General features: G+C 41.9%; 1 protein-coding gene across 1 annotated transcript in view; it reads right to left on the minus strand.

Annotated features, from left to right (window-relative positions):
- AHNAK2 (AHNAK nucleoprotein 2) overlaps nt 1-15390 on the minus strand; it is a 57850-nt gene that overhangs the window by 33343 nt on the left and 9117 nt on the right. The window lies entirely within an intron of this gene.

A 15390-nucleotide genomic window follows, 5' to 3' on the forward strand; every position in this document is an offset into this window, starting at 1 on the left:
TCTGCAGCTGCCATTACTATACATAGCTTTGGCTCTCCCAAACTGATCCTCTGGCTTAAAAATATGCTCAAAAACTGGAGAAAACAACTGACAAGAAGAACTGTGCAACTCATTGTCTGTCTCAAATGGAGAATCCTTGGGCTGGAACACAAGATTTCTGGACATTACACACTCTGTGTGCAGACAAGATGGCACAACTTAGTCATGTCTGCAATCACTGACTTACACACATTGCCAAGCTTTTGTTAAAGTGGCTGGAATTTTGCTGGTCACTCCTCATAGTTTTCTGATCTACATTTACTTCTTCCTCGATTTTTTTTGAAGATGAAATTATATAGTACAGGCAAAGTTTTGCAAGAGTTATGCCCCAGTCATCAGCGATGGACCACTTTGTTAAGGTGGATGGAAACAGTGTGCTTCCAGTGGGACTATCCTCTAACAATCTCTGGGTCAGGCTTCCAAACTTGATAAAATAAAAGGCAATCCACATTAGCCATATGTACAGCATCATAATCAGTTCTCCTGCAGCATTCCAGCCCCAGGGAATTAGGATCAACCCAAAACACATCAGGGCTGCCAGATCATTCATCCTTTAGCCTTCACAGCACTAGTCCTGACACCTACAATAGACCATTCTGGCAAATTCTAGAAAATGGTCTTAATGCTCATTTTAGCTCAGATTATTGACCTGCCTGAAATTTAGCTTGATTTTTTTTCAAAAGCTCTAGCATTTTTAGTCTTCAGAAGCTCTAAACAACTGAAAAAATAGCAAACCATATAAAAAATTTAGACATGGAGTTATAAACCTGATTTTAAGCATTTCTGCTTGAAAATTCTGGAATCCATTCATGAAGCACTTCACCAAATGTATTTTAATAAGCATCATATGAGGAGAAGAGCTGCAGGATTGATGCTCGATTGTTTAATTTGCCTAGCGCTTCTAAAGATTCAGGTGCCAACAATAAATTTTATGGCTGTTACTAAAATTCCAAGAAATAGTAAGGACTAAGTCTTGTGGCATTGCCATATTTTTCCCTTGGGAGAATCCCACCCACAAGCCCTGCAGTCCAGCAGAATGACTTAACAGCAAATTGCTTGGATTGCTGGAGTGTTTGCTCTTCAGTGCAGCACTCCAGTGGTAACTACAGCATTGATCCCTGGTGGCTGCCAATAATTCTGCTACTGGAAAAGAAACAGGAAAGAATCATCTGTGGGACTTCTGAGGCTGGTTTACTCTTGTTTTACTCTGATGTAGCTTCAGTGACACTTTAATTGTCTGGAACTGGAGCAATGCAAGTACAGCACCTCTCCTAAACTGTGATAGTAGCGCCTTTTCCTGAAAAAATTCAACCAACATATTACTGTCCCCAGGGCTAACAGAGAGGTGGGTGAGACTGCATGGAGGGGCATCAGACACACAAATGACCTTCCCTCCCAAAGCTTCACACTGAGGCTTTTTCATCCACCCTGATTTCCCCAAACTCTGCCTAGGCTGCCCCTCTATGATAGCTAACCCACGTCATAAAAGACTCCCTGTGCCCTTGATTCCCACTGTAAACTAAGATTTGCTTCTGATTATTTCCTGATTCAGAACACTTTCAAAAGAAATCTATAAAAGAGTGGCATTGCAGTACATTTTCAGCAAAGCCTTCTTTCTGAGTAGAAAAGCCTGTGCCAATAAACTATGATTTATATGCATGTCATTCTCATGCCCTGAATAGTAGCAATGCCAACATTTTATAGATTTTAGCTTTTTTTTATGGACCCTGGACAATCAATGCTTTGTTCAAAATGTTTTCATAAACAAGATGGAATTTACATCAGTGACTACTTCTAATAGCTACTGGACTGACTTCAGAACAAGGGAATTTTTTCAAAGTAAGCAGTAGGAGTTATATAGGCTGGATCATTTTCATATCATATGACTGAAATGTGTATCTGCTTTTTGAAATGCAATTTTTTAAAAATTATTTTATCTTCAGCCTAGCAACCCAGATGGACTGTTTGGGCAAAACCAGAAGGAAAAAAGTAAAAAGAGGCACTGTTCATTGGGCAACAGTCTCCAAAATCACATTTGATACAATACAATGAACTCCAAGTAAGACAGTGTCATTGATTTTAAATCAAATGTGCTTTAATGTATTGTATAAAGAGAAACCTAGTTTTAATTGGAACACTGGTATATAAAATTTCTGTGATCTATATACTTAAAAATAAAATAGTACATGAAAATACCGGAGATGTTAATAAAAGAAACAAAAATGTCTTTTGCTGATCATCCTAACTTCTCTGCTTCCAGACTATAGCCCTTTTTCTGCAGTTCTTAGATTTGGGCTTTTTGCTTTTTAAGATTTTGTACTAAAGTCATATTTGCATATGAACAGTGAAGTTAGGTGATCTGCTCTCATCTTTAAGCATATCACTTTTCCTTGCATCAACTTCAACATTACTTCAACAAATAATTTCTCGTAACAGACAGAAACCTGATCCATGATTAATATCTCTCCACAGGTGAGAACTTTTATGCTTTGATCACTCACTTATTGTTATTAACAATAACACAACCTATGCCTTTTCTTTATGAGGGTTTTGGCATTTGCTAATTACAATTTCTAAGCTGTGACAAGAAACCAACAGTTCTGTTTGTGCAGTGTTGTGGAAATAACTCTGAGTCCATAGCCACTTAGAAAACTCATACCTTGACACGTGTGCAAGGCTGGGACATCTTTAGATCAGGTCTTTTCTGACAGTGCAAAGCATGCTCTGGACACCTAACCTCATTTGCATTATTAATAAGGAGAAGGAGGAATGAATAATTGCAAGACAAACCACAGCAGTAATATTTTAATGTCATTGTCGTTGTTGGCACTGTGTTTGACCCACTAAAGAATGCATACATGTAGGTTAGCAGTTTTCATGGTGCTCCCTCATGGGCTTATGCCTTGCTGTAAACAAAGCTGTGCATGGCTGCTGTCAGGGACAGCTTCAGCTGGCTCCCGTACCAGAGCTCTCCTCCTGCAGCCATCAGCCCCTGTATCTGCAGGTCTGTCTGTCCCTCTGCCCCCCGGCACCCTGTCACACAGGGCTGTTACTCCTCATGTACAAATGGCAGGTAACTGATAATGCATTTCTCCAGAAAGTCTCTTGTTTTCAAAAGCACATCCCTCTCTCCAGATGGATGGTGTGCCTGACTTTCCCCCCCCACAGCTTGTTCTCCCTCTCCTGCAGGTATCACAATTACTGGGATTCCTTTTCCTCCCTCAGAGCTCTCACAGCTCCTGAGCAGTGCTGCCGTGAGGTCCTGCAGCTCCTTCTGATTCACTTCTTGTAGTTGAAATAGGGAATACTTAGAATACTTAGAATGTTTTAAATCGCAGGTCCCAGTTCAGGAAAGCACTTGATAACAGGAACACTATGCACATGCCTGACATTAATCTCGGCCTCTCAAGAGCACTTTTTCAGATAGGTAAGCTCACCTGACTCCCAAGCAAGTAATGCTGGAGGGAAATGATCCTGCAAGCATCAGCTGCAAAGATAAGAATCTGAAAGTGTCTGCAAATGAACCTTGCTATGCATGTGCTTGTTCCTAAAGGAAGCTGCCATGAGGTTTAAACATGGTTATAGCACAGGATCTTGCACAGCCTGTGCAGGCTCCACCATGACCTCGAGAAGGTTTGTGGCACTTCTAGTCAACAGCTCCAGCGATGCTGGGGAAAACCACCAGCAAAAAAAAATCAAGAGGTTCATCTTCTACAGAGATTTCCTAGTGCATTCCAGAGACCTGGATTCATTCCATTGTCCTGCAAGATCCCATGGACTGAGTTACAGCAACTGCTGGGCAGGGCTCCAGGGCACGGCTGGAGCCCAGCAGGAATGTTCGGCTGTCACTTTATCCAGGCATGCTCCATGGCCACGGATGGGGACACCCGGCTGTCACTCTATCCAGCAGGCTCCATGGCCATGGATGGGGACACCCGGCTGTCACTCTATCCAGCAGGCTCCATGGCCATGGATGGGGACACCCGGCTGTCACTCTATCCAGCAGGCTCCATGGCCATGGATGGGGACACCCGGCTGTCACTCTATCCAGCAGGCTCTATGGCCACAGATGGGGACACCCGGCTGTCACTCTATGGGGCAGCTCCATGGCCATGGATGGGGACACTCGGCTGTCACTCTATGGGGCAGCTCCATGGCCACGGATGGGGACACTCAGCTGTCATTCTATTGGTGCAGGCTCCCTGGCCGTGGATGCGGGCACTGTCACGGAGAGCTGCCTCTCCCAGCCTTCCATGGAATGCCCCTCCATGGCTGGAATGCCGTGTTACTTCACTTGAACTGCTGCCAGAGACACAGCGGGGCATGCAGCAGCTCCACCTGGAAGAACCAGCCCGTCAGCTCTGCACGGAACGCTGCCACAGTGCAAAAGCAGCTGTTTTGCCTCAAAAAAAGGTGTTAAAGTGAGCATCAGCACCCCTCCTTTAGTGCTTCCCCTCTGCTCTGTGCTGCCAGTTGGACTCTCCCCAGCAAGCCCTGAAATTTCTGTGGGATGAAGACAAAGGGCTGCTCTGAGGAATGAAGATAAAGATTTTGCTGCTGAAGGAGTTTAACAGGCCTCGTTATCAGCGGGATGCTATCAGAACCAGCTGGGCCGGTGTTCAAGCTACACTCCTGCCTTTGTTTTGCTCAGGTCTGGCAATGCCCCTTGGCTGCACTCTGTCCCGGGGCTGCATACTTGGGCTGTGATGAATGAAGCTCCGACCTGCGAGCCGAAAGCAGGGGCACAGGCGTGCTAAAGGAGCAGCTACTCCCAAATAACCAACGTGTGTGAATAGTTTCCTTCCATTCAAGGCATGAACAAGATGTTTTGATTCATTGCCTTGGTATGTTAAGCTGCCCTTGTTGGCTGTTAGAGTACTTCATTAAAAGCCTTCAAATCATTTCATCTCAAAACCTTTTGAAGACATTATATATATGTGAGTTACAATCATGAGTCTCCTTGCCCAGCCAGAGGATTGTCCACGAAGTTAACACTTGTTTTTATCAAAAGGAACAGTACTTTGCTCTGCAAAGTACACCCAAGCAGGGAAATGTCTTGGGAATTAAGGCTCCTTGCAGACCATACTGAGCTCTGTAGGATTTTATAGAGCATTTTCTACAGGTTGACTAATACCAGGAAAGATGTGTAAGAGCACTGGCAACTAAGAAATTATATAAACACTACCATAAAACCAAAAACTAACAGCCCCCAGATGAAAAGAAGAGTGAATGGCTTTCCCATGAGTGTGTGTTTATTGATAAGCCCTGCCCACAGATTTAAAAGTATTAAAAGCATTCCTGCTCACACTTCACAATAGGAGCAAAACTTTAGGAAGGCTGAATAAAGAAGTTCTCGATTCTTGCAGTAGTCTACCTTTTCTCTGATGGTAAAGATAAACTTAATAGAAAGCACAGAATAATTCAGAATCTGAAAATAAATCACTCTGGTGGGGCTCTGCACAGACCTTCTCAGTTTGAGTCATATTTTAACATGAAAAGCACAGGGGACTTTTTTTTTCCAGCTGTCAAACTGAAATTTAGCAGATCCTGAGTTAATGGCTTTCATCTAGCTATCATCATATATTGGTTACTTGGCTATATAGGAAATGTAGTTTGGCCAGATCCACATAACTCTTCTGTTACAAGGATAAAATATTAGCGAAAGTATTTCATTAGTCTAATATTTCACCTCTTACTGAAACAGAATAACCTTTCCTACAAGTAACAGAGAGTTCGAAAATAAGCTCTTAACCAAAGTTTATTGCAAGAACATGAATAGAGGGATGTCCAAAAGAGACAGCAAAAGCAGACAGCAGTGGTTGTTAGCTGTATCTGCCTCTCCTGGTCTGTCCCTCCTCTTCCTAGCTAAAACATGAGTGAAAAAGGCAAATGCTCATGGTACCCACATGAGTGGGTTTGGTGCTGCTTCCCCCAGGCCATGGTTCTGTCTCAGAAGCACAGATTTTGTATCATCTCTAGATTTAGTCTGTTTGCATGGAGGGCAGGTGTAACTTCCTGCCCCGTGTCTCTGTCCTTCATGTGTTAGGCAGGAGTTTTCCTCTCTCTCAGGTTCATGTGACAGAATGGGTTTCCAGTCTGTGCTTTACTTCCTGCATGAATTCATACAGTGTTTTCTTACATAATATTGTGATAATGGAATAATTATGAATCAGGATAATTCTAATTATTATTTTTCCAGGATTGCAGGGCCAGTTCTCACAAAGATGATAAGAGAAGAGAATAACTTTTTAGCAATTGTTGCTATTTGTGCCCAAACTCCTGGACTGAACCAAAATTGCTTACCACCCTTTTGGACAGAAATTAAGTTAGCAATTCATAGCCAAATAAAGCAATAAAGACTGGTGTAATCCACTCTGATCCTCAACAGTTTTATCTCCTGGGATATACTGGTTTTACTTGCAATTGATTCGCTACTGTGCGAATAAATGTAAAGTAGTTGTATGGATAAACAGTAAATAGTAAACAGTTGTATGGATACCCAGATAAAATTTCCTGGAGTGTCACTGCCCATCTGGATGATGCGAGTTTCAAGAAGGGTTTCAGGAATGTGTTGCAAATGAAGAGCTCTCACTTGCTTATCAGCTTCAGAAACCCTGGTGGGAACTACTCTGCAGCTATTTCATTATCCAGTATATTGATTATTGAAATCTTGCCTTTTTCTCCCCTCTGAAAGAAACCCCTTCACCTATACAACAAACTGGACTTGGGAAGGAAATGCACAGCACATCTGCCTTCCTCTCAGAGCAAGGAGTTGATTCCTGCTCCCTTCCCTGTTGGACAGCTGTGAACTCAGCTCCTACCATGGCTCACCCAGAAGCACAGGCAGGTGGGTGCCTATTGCAGACAAGGCCCATAAGGATCACAAAAATTAACTTTGCCACATTCCTGCTCCTCTCTGATTCACCCTTCCAAGAATTCAGGCTTCTACCAGAGCAGATTGCCTGTTCCACTGCCAAAGCACAGCCCTGCTCAGATGTATAAATGAATCAAATGAATGCATTTATGGAAAATGATCTCTCTGCCTGCGTAGGCCTGATTGGCAGCCCCGAGACTCAATTTCTCTGGCCACAGAGTCGTTATTCCTAAGAAGAAGGGGTTGTAACACCAAGCTGTCTCTTAAGGTAGCCCAGTATTGACACACTGAAGAAAGATGCTAATTCTCAGTGGTTTTGGTAGAAAGCACATTTGTTCTGTAAGAATAGGTCTTAAGATAAGAATAGAGGAACTGCTAACAGTTTGCAAAAAGCCCAAAGAAACTGATGCAGGCTTTGTGTAAATGGCACTTAACACTCCAAATTAGAAACAGACATTGTAGCCCAAACTGCTAAAAATGCTCTTCAAACCCTTTGCTTAAAAAACATCCCAATCAGAATCAATGCTCAGTAAAATGTTTGTATTTAGAGGTAAATATGAACACATACATACATACATATATAGAGAGAGTTTGTACTGTGATCCTTATGGCCTCAAAGGTCTAGAAGACTTTTATTTCTTGTTACCCAACTGATAAAATTCAGTGCACAATCAAGTGCCCAAATACAGCAATATTAATGGAGTGATGCTACTTTGGCTGTCCCTTTGGTATGCTGGGCACAGCCCCTCTCAAAACAGGAATGCAGAAAAAAACCTGGTAGTTTTCCCACAACCTTTTATGGGGGCTTTTATATAAATATCTGCCTCTGGAAACAGGTTTTCAGCTCGAGAGAAAATTCCCTGGGCAACTTGTTTGGATGTATATCACTACAGAAGAAAATATTTTTTAAGCTTTTAAATTCCTTAATGTATATGTAATACAAGAGATACGGGATAAAGGTGACAGAAAATTATTATGGGAAAATATTTTACATCAAAGATAAAGTTAACAGTTCCCTCACTTTGTTAAGATAAAAATCTTTTCTGTCAATAAACACTGACAGTAGCAAAATAGCATTTGGCACAGCTCACTTTTCCTTGTTTTTGTGTGGTAGGAGATTCTCTTTAAAAGTGGAGAGAATTTCTGGATGCAGACTGTGGGTTTACAAAAGCGTAAAATCTCATTTACAGACAAACTAATCCATTGAGTCAGATAAATAAATAAATTAGCTTAGTTCTGCCCAGATCAGTGTAATTCAAACCTGAATAAATGGACTATAAACTTGGGTTTCAGTCACCAAAAGGTCAGATTTCAAAATAATTGAGTTGGTGACATACCAAATTCTTTTTGAAAATGTTGTCTGGTGATTTCAGCCCATTGGTTTTTACCTCTTTTTGGAACACCTTTACCTAATAGATGTATACCTTGCCCCAGCATTTTCTAAATATATCATTCGATACATGTCTTCTTTAACAAATTAAATCTGTTACCTTAATCTTCATTGCTTGAAATTAAAAATAATTATGTAAGACTGAAAGGTATTGGAATTTTAAGTGCATATTAATTTACAGAAGGAAAAACTGACCCTGACAAACTTTTGTTGCATTATATTTTTGAAAAAAATAAAACTGAATCTTTGCATGTGGTTTTTAAATGGTTCAGTACTGATTTTCCATTTCTGTACCTCCTAGCACCCAAAAATAACAAATCAAAATGCTTGCTTAATAGATTAGAGGGAAACACAGTTTCATTAAGGAAGCAGCTTTCAGTTTTAGGTTTCACAGGCGCAAGTATAAACGATAGGGAGAAACCATTTCTTTCAAGACTCATTAGTGCAGTTCTGGATTTCTTTCTGGGTAAAGACTAAAATAGCAAGAAAGTAACTGCACTGTGGGTCATCCATGTAGTAACTGCTGAATGAATTGAGATGGGTGGAGTTGTTTGAAAGCACTAAGAGGAATTTGGATTTGATTATCAGCCCTAACATTGATTCATAGCATTTCCAAACATCCAGAGCTTCTCTGTAATACAAAAATAATGATATCTAATGGAAATGAGTAGCTTTATCATAATGGTCTGTTCACACTCAGGTTAAGCATCTTGTAACTCAGTTAAAACAGGAGGCATTCTTTTTGGAGGCACATGGTAAGGTTTTTATTGATAAACAGCTGTGCTAAATTCAGACTAATTCATAAGGGAGAGTAAATTACATTTTGTTCTTCAGCCAGATCAAGAACTCCACTGAAATAAAAGAGCTTTGTACCAATACAAAGTATAAGGAAAAGGAAGATCCTGGAGCTTCAGTTACAGTTTTTGAGATCTGCTGCAAGGTGGCTTCTTCAGTCATTTAAATCTGTGCAACAGAAGGACAATCCAGTGGCTTGTCCCCACTCTGAAAAACAGCAATGAGCACCTTGATTTGTGGAACTGTGAAGATTTTGAGCAAAAGGAAAGAATGGGAGGCACCTGGAGGTGCCCTTCAGTCCATCTGTAGGGTTTTCTGCAAAGAGTATTTTTAATATTTTTTAAGTATTAAGTATTTTTAAGTATTTTTTTTTCTTTGCAAAGAGTATTTTTAAACCAATGGTGTTTTACTACCTGTGCTGTCTTGCCCCCTGCCCGGTCCTATGGCCCCATGAGGACTCTGCTGTCTGGTTCAGCTCCCTGTGAGCTCTGTGTGCAGCACAGAGACCACCGCCCTCTCCTGAGGAAGGTGGATTTGCATTCCTTGCACTATGCACAGCTTACAGTCAATAATGCCAGAAAAGGAAAACGATTGCTACTGTGAAATTATCCCGTCTAAAACAAAAGGCTCCACCACCATCTTACTGTGACATTTTTAAATGCTGCAGTCCCAAAGTCCTCCATGGACTGAGATGTTAGAGGGTTTTAGCAGAGACTGAAATATTTGCTTTATATAGTGGTGTTGGGGCAGTGTTGACAGAATTCTGCGACTACACTGAGAGCAGAATTTGTTTCTTTCTTCATTGCAAATACTTTGAACACTACTTAATCCCCTTTGAACACTTATGAAGAAGATCTGCCCCCATTTGACCAAAACAGAGTATAAGAAAGGCACTTTGCTGACCTTAAAATACCCAGAGCTCTTCTTTTCAGAGAAATCAAGCGCAGGGCTTGATGCAAAAGGAGACACAGGAGAAAAGGGCAAGGACAAACCCACACATAAGCCCAGAGTAAGTCACAGAATCATGGAATAATTGAATGGTTTAGAAAGGACCTTAAAGATCATCTCATTCCTACCCCCTGCCATGGACAGAGGCACCTTTCACTAGACCAGGTTGCTCAAAGCCTTCTGAAGTCCTGCTAACTGAAAAACAGGTCCTTCTACACTTCTGCATCAGGGAAATCTACTGTGGAAAACTTATCTCAAAAGATTCTGAAAATACACCTGGGCCAGGGTCCCAAGTGTGTAGGATCCAGATTCAAGAACACTAAGCAAAGCACAGAGTGAGGGTTGAAATGTAGGATCTACTGGGGCATGCCCTTCTGCTAGGGGGTTGGTTAAGGAAAAAACTCTTTGCTTATGGAACGCAGCGTAGCCAATGCTGGGTTTGTTCCTGATCCCTGAACTTCTAAAGCCAGTTCTCAGAGGGCTAAAGCACACATGTGCAAAATACATGTTGCTGCAGGTTTATCCACTGGCCCTGTGAACAACTTCTAGAGTGGTTGGTACAAGGAGGTTCTGATGGGTTTGCTGCTCTTATCACTTGGGCAGGTGTGGATATTACAGCTATGCCACTCTGCACACCTCTGCAGCAGGGAAGGTCATGACCACTTCACACATGCACCTTCAAAGAGAGGGGTCTGAAAATGTATCTGAACAATTTCTAGGGAAGTTTAAGTTCTCCTTGCAGAGCAGTGCCAGCTCAGGAATACTGGAAAACACATTTTTCATGCATATGTTTTTTATTAAATGCAGCTGTCAAAACAGAGCAGGGCTCATGTTCCTGAAAAGGTGCAGGGATGAGAAGAGAAATGGTTGGAATAAGGCAGGAATGTGCCTACTCTGCCTAGGCAAAAATCACCACTTCTGTAGAGCCTCCAGGGCAACCTTTAAACCAGCTGGCTCGGGGACTGGGAGCTGTGGGATTTCAGTGCTCGCCTTACAAACCCAACCAGCTCCCCAGGGAAGCCAGGAGCTGCTGCACTCCTCCTGTGCCCAGCCTGGCTGGACAGACACCAGCTCTGCACAGACTGCACCTTCCCAGCGCTGTGCAGGCACAGACAGACAGACAGACACTGTCCTCAGCAGGGCTCCCTCCCTGCCATGCTGCACACGGTGTGCTCCAGGAGTGCTGCCAGTGGATTTACACCACCTACTGCAATCTGGTAACACCTACCTCTAATCATTTTGCTGCTGTAGAATTATGGAGGTGAAAACAGCAAAGGAAAAACAAGATTTTTCTTTAAATTATAATTTTCCTTTTATTCCATAGATACGGATTCAGATTTTAGCCTCTGATCTAAATTTGTGTCCTGAAGGTGTTCGTCTGAATTTATAACAGTGCAACACCAGAATCTGGCCATGATCTTCAGACAGTTAACAACATCACTTAAAAGATTTGCTTATTTCTCCATAATGTATTATTTGGGTTTTCTACGATGTTCCTATTCAACCAGGATTATAGTCTAAATACAATGCAGTTGTGTGGCAACAGTGTACCAGATAAATTCAGCTAACTCTGGGTAATATCACAAAAAAATATGTGTTTATAGCTTCATGCCAGTTTCTGACTAATGCTTTTGTTTGTTGCTATAGCAAACCACACATTAATCTGATAGCCAAAAGCATGTTTATGACTAACCTTAGCTCTCTGGGGATTGAAAATATGGAATAAAAAAAATCCCTAAACCACAACACACAATGTGAGGAGAACATGATAGGAAACACCTTTTTTGGCACAAGTTACTATGAACATTAAGGGAGAAGAACATCATAAGTGGAAAACATTAGGGAATGGGAACTGTGGGAATAACTGCCTTTAACCCACAGCAATTCATATCCAGCTTTCACTTCACAAAGTTGTCTGTGCAGGACTAGAGAACTTTGCGGGAAGTCCTGGCTGCATGCTAAGAGATGGATTTAAGCCTCTGAAATCTGGAGAAGCTTTCTATCACACTTTAAAACACTCAGACCACTTTACTGGAGATCATTTTTACACCCTGCCTTGACACCTAGGACACGGGTATTCACTTAATTAATTTTTATTAGCATTTATGCTTTGGTAGTTTCCAAGAGCCTGCCCCAAGACTGACACCTCATTATGCTGTACAAATACACAATGGAGAGCGGTGCTGGCCCCAAAGGGCTTTCTGTTAAACTAACAGAGAGAGGCAAAGGAGGAGGGGGCTGGACACACAGAGGGGATGTGGCTGCATCACCCACCCAGGCTGAGGCTGAACCCAGGTGTCCTGCACCCCACTGCAACTGACTGATTCTAGTTGCCAAGTATGTTACTGTGAGAAGAAGAATGCATTATGTACCCTGCAGAGGAGAGAAAAACAGAGCAGTTGAAGGGACACCTAAACCAGGATAGCTTATAACAAAGCTACAGTATGTCAGGAAAATGTTATACTTGTGTTACCATGTTATTCTTAATAACCTTTCTCCTTTGTAGGTTAAAAATAATAAAGGGGAATATTGCAGTAGAGTGCATAGATGACATCAGTTCCCAACGTTTTCTATTGATTTTAATAATCATTCTGTCTCTAGACTTGAATATCGCATCTTTATTCTCAGATTTGTACAGTGCATAAAGGCACATGATGACCACTATTCCTGACAAGTTCTTCCATCATCTGCATGCTACTCAACAGAGTCTTGAGTTCCTGTACAACTTTGTGGAGAGATAAATCTGCCCAAGTTCTCATGTTCCAGGTATTTCCAAAAGGTTTCATGAAAGACATCTTGACCCACCAGTGGGAACATAAGGACATATCATAAGCCATAAATGGAAGTTTATAAAAATCAGTAGGACTTACATAATACCTGCTGATCATCTAATGCCACAGAATCAAATCCTGAAGTACCGCTATTTCATTCTCTGCCTACTCAAGCAAGACATCACTTGGCCCCACTGATACATGGCATGTTGCATTGCATTAATCTTATAATTCAGATTGTGATATGGGCTGAGGTCAGCTTTGATTTCATCTTGCAAAATCCAGCAGAGCACACATCACTGCTCATAGCAATCACACCTGCAACCTCATAAGAGTAAATGCTTAGAGAAAAAAATGCAAGGATTTTGTAGATTAGCCATGAGCTCCACTGGTGGATGCAGCAAGCAGAACTAAGACATCAGTGCTGTATAAAATGAGAAACAAAGGCAAATAAGAGATAGGCAGGAATTTTCTGGGAATAGCCCAAGTATCACTGCTGGACCACAGTCGTGGTGGCACACAGAGGGCCATATATGACTCTCTCTTGGCTTTCACATGCTTTTTCAGTTCTTCACATTTGGCACAAAATGCATCTTATGAAAAAGAAAAAAAAATGGAAGCTGCCAGCCTTCTTTCCTCCACACTGAGAACGTGAAAACAGCTTTGGGTGCAGGAAGCACAAATACAGAGACCATTTAAAAACAGCCACTTCATTCTCTGTGATTTAGCCCCAAAGCAATTGCTCTTCCCTGGGAGTGCTGTAGAAAATGAAATAGGAGACCCACAGACAGAGGTTGCCAACCCAGCTTCAGCTCCAAATTACTCTGTGATGTAGGAGGCACTGGTTACTGGCACTTACGGACACGTTTGTGCAGGCAGGGTGCTACTTCATGAACATCTTTCCCTCAAAAGGCACAGCTCCCCCTTGCACCCTCTGTCACACAGACAGCACTGCCTGGCACTCACTAATCTGCCAGCCTGGCAACTGCCCCACCTTGGTCACGGTCACCAAGGAAGCACCTCCACCTGCCCAAAGCACCACGTGAAACTTGGTGAGCTCTCCCCACACTGCAGAAAGTAAGACAGCAAAGTGAAAAAAAAAAAAAAATTTACTTGCTCAAAGTCACAAAGCAAGTTGGCAGCAGAGCCAGCAATAAATTCAACCCAGATGTGCTGGATTCTACCTCCTCCCTGCACCATGCTGCCTCTCTTAGCTGGAAGGAAATGTTTTACATTTACTCATCCCTCCTTTTCCTTTGTCAATAGAAATTAAAGCAGGCATCTGACTGCCTAAGTCTTGAATATTCCAATGGTTTCCAAGGCTTGCAGTAAAGTCAGCCAAAATTTCTATTGAATCCAGCCCTAATGGACAACTAAAAGTGATTTCTTTGCCAAGGAGCCCATCAGTGCAAAACTCATTTAAGCACATACTACTTTTATATAGATAGGCATTGTGCATACATATATATATTTCATGATTTTGCAAAGAACCACTAATTACAAAACCACAGTTTTTCTAACTGTGATGGTTTTGGCTGAGGCAGAGTTAATTTCTTTTCATAGTAGCTGGTATGGGGCTGTGTTTTGGATTTGTGCTGGAAACAGTGTTGATAATTCAGGGATGTTTTTGTTATTGCTGAGCAGTGCTTCCACAGAGTCAAGGATTTTTCTGCTCCTCCCCATTGAGCAGAGTGGGGGTGCAAAAGGAGCTGGGAGGGGGCACAGCTGGGACAGCTGACCCCAACTGACCCAAAGGATATTCCAGACCATACGGAATATAGAGCTGGGGGAAGAAGAAGGAGGAGGAAGGACACATTCAGAGTTGGCATTTGTCCTCCCCAGTGCCTGTGATACAATCCTGATTTCCTGGGGATGGCTGAACACCTGCCTGCCAATGGGAAACTGTGAATTAATTCCTTGTTTGGTTTTGCTTTTGTGTGTGGATTTTGTTTTGTCTATTAAACTGTTACTATCTCAGCCCACAAGTTTTTTCACTTTTACTCTTCCTATTCTCTCCCCATTCCACTGAGGGAGGGAGTGAGTGAATGGCTCTGTGGGGCTGAGCTGACATCTGGGGTTAAACCATGACAGCAACTTAACCAAGCAGTGAATAAACTGAGCTACTACTATTAAAAAACAAAACAAACCAAAACTAAACAAAACAAAAATCCCCAAAAAAGCTACAGGATGCTTTTTTTAAGTATAAATTTAAGACAAGCTTCCATATCTTTTTATTTCATTGAAAGGTAGTAAAGTCTGTCAGGATATTTCTTTCATTGAAGCCACTCAGGTCTGCCAAAAGACTGACAGCTAATTAATGTTAATTAATGTTCCCATCAATTTATTTTGTGAACAGAATGTCCAAATATTTAAAAATTGCTCATTAAGCTATCTATGGTGTCTGTATGGTAGGCCATGTTCATGTGTTTTCCAAAAGCAATGTAAATCTCATTTCCATCAAATACGTCATGTCCTGTCAGCAAAATATCCTCACTGCTGTCAGCCCAAGGTAAGTCCACATCTCTGAGCAGTTAAACACACTCTCACTTGCCTGTTTTCTCACCCTCAAGGTG

The sequence above is a fragment of the Ammospiza caudacuta genome, chromosome 6 (genome assembly GCF_027887145.1).
Source record: "Ammospiza caudacuta isolate bAmmCau1 chromosome 6, bAmmCau1.pri, whole genome shotgun sequence".
NCBI classification, from domain to species: domain Eukaryota; kingdom Metazoa; phylum Chordata; class Aves; order Passeriformes; family Passerellidae; genus Ammospiza; species Ammospiza caudacuta.